Source organism: Elephantulus edwardii, unplaced genomic scaffold (genome assembly GCF_000299155.1).
Source record: "Elephantulus edwardii isolate Elephantulus edwardi_28Jun2011 unplaced genomic scaffold, EleEdw1.0 scaffold00058, whole genome shotgun sequence".
NCBI classification, from domain to species: Eukaryota; Metazoa; Chordata; class Mammalia; order Macroscelidea; family Macroscelididae; genus Elephantulus; species Elephantulus edwardii.
In genome coordinates, this window is record NW_006399808.1 from 7,949,735 (window position 1) to 7,952,026 (window position 2,292).

At 40.7% G+C, this 2,292-nt stretch overlaps 1 pseudogene; it reads left to right on the forward strand.

Annotated features, from left to right (window-relative positions):
- Nucleotides 1-1,542: 1,542 nt before the first annotated feature.
- LOC102848663 lies at nucleotides 1,543-1,910 on the forward strand (annotated as a pseudogene).
- The last annotated feature ends 382 nt before the right edge of the window (nucleotides 1,911-2,292 follow it).

The following is a 2,292-nucleotide window of genomic DNA, read 5'->3' on the forward strand; positions in this document are numbered from 1 at the left end:
TAGCCATTTATGGTAAAGGGCCATGAGCAGGCACTGCAGGAGGATTCAAGGCAGGCTATTGTCAGACGTGGTGTGTGGTAGGCCTAGCAGTAGACATGGCCTGGGCATTTCATAGCATATCCCACAGCAAAGCCAGGCAGTGATTACTAGGGTTGTGGGTCTGAGGGTGAGCCAATGGAAAGACTTTAGGTTGGCATCAGGTATGTTGGTTATCAAGATCACCAGTGAGTGTGGTTGTGCACTGGAGGAGGGCAGTCAGGGTATTCAATTACAGATGCCTAGTATTAAGAGACAGTCGCCAGAAACATTCAAGGATTAAGAGACAGTCAGCCAGGAATGTTTAAGGATAACACATTCTGAAAAGGTACACTGCTCCACATGTAGTAGAGTGTGCTGAGCAGGGGTCTCCAATGAGAGAGAAGAGCCCCAATCAGAGGTATCTAATCCAATGTCTGACTCCAGGCCAAGTGTGGCACAGTCTACAGTTTCCTGGAAGAAAACAGTAGATGCTTCAGGCTCCAGATATAACAAAGTGTGGGCATAGTTTCAAGTAGAGCAGAACCTGGCCTATGGGAACAATGCCAACCACCCAGTGAGTGATTGTGGTAATGATGGTGGAGGAAAAAAATCACTAAACTGATCTCAGAGGGGTGCAAGTTGGGTTGCCACAGGGCACAAGGTGAGAGAGTGCACCTTTTCCCTTTGTTAGCTAGCTAGTAAGCTTTTGTGGTGGATACACCCATACTGAGTTCTTGTGCCACAGAGATAGCCGTTCAAAATGGCCACACTGCACTGTTTACTGTTCTGTGTCCTGCTGTCCTCCTGATTTGATGTTTTCATTCAATTTCTCTCTTTAGTCAGTGTTTGAAGATTTGTTCATAGGTTCCAGAGTGATCATCCACATCTGTTTTCTGACGTCTTTGGTGAGAGGATCCATCTAGTCCCTTATGCTATATGTACTTCTTTGGTGAACAGACATATGGAAAGTGGTTCAAATGCATCCACAATTAAACAAACACAAATGTAAGTAAAATATAAATTTTCTTTTATTGGATGGCAAAAAATGAGAAATCCAGATTATATACTGAGGGGTATGGGAAAAGAGATTTTTATGCATTTTCTATACACTTAATACCATCTGTTCAAACTTAAAATGTCTTTACCTGTTGACTAAACACTTAGATTGTTGCGTTTAGTTCTCAAAGAAAGACTTGAACAAATGCAGAAATAAAACTGTAAAATCAAGTCTACTCTAACCTTGTTTGTAATAGTAAAAAGATGGAAACCACTCACTCAATGTCCATCAAAGGGACTGCTTAAATAGATTATGACACAGCACTGAGTGTAATACAGTCCAGCTGTTACAAAGGCCAAGGTAGATTGGCATGAGCTAATATGACACATATCCAAGATATATTCTTAAATGGAAAGATTAATTTGCAAAATAGATGAAATATTATTATTAATAGTGTGAAAATATTAGTTTCTATGTTAATATATACATAACAAAAAAGTCTGAATGAGAGGTTCTATCGCTCAGCCATGGCCAAAATCAAGGCTCCAGATCTTCTTGGCAAGAAGAAGGAGGAGCTGTTAAAACAGCTGGACGATCTGAAGGTGGAGCTTTCCCAGCTGCGCGTCACCAAAGTGACAGGCGGTACGGCTTCTAAGCTCTCCAAAATCCGAGTTGTCCGAAAATCCATTGCCCGTGTTCTCACTGTTACTAACCAGACTCAGAAGGAGAACCTCAGAAAATAAGGACCCGAAGTACAAACCCCTGAATCTGCGGCCCAAGAAAACACGGGCCATGCGCCGAAGAACTCAACAAGCATGAGGAGAACCTGAAGACCAAGAAGCAGCAGCGAAAAGAGCACCTGTACCCACTGCGGAAATATGCAGTCAAGGCCTGAACTTAAATAAAGAAAACACAAAACTAAAAAAAAAAAAAGTCTGAATGAACTTACACCAAACTAGGAACATGATTCTCTAAGGAATGTGAGACTATGAAAGGCATTCATATCATTTGTTCTGTATGTTTGAAATTTTTGTAAAAAAAAATAATTTGAATATCAGAAAGAAAAAAAATTTAAAATAAGTGCATGAGCCAAAAAAAAAAAAGTGCCTTGTGGGGTCGAGAATTGAGTGAGCCCATCAACAAACGAATGGCTAGAGAAGCTGTGGTATATTCGCACAATGGAATACTATGCTGCATTAAAAAACAAGAAACTCATGCAATATTACTCAAAATGGTTGACTCTGGAGAACATTATGCTGAGTGAAATGTCCCAGTCA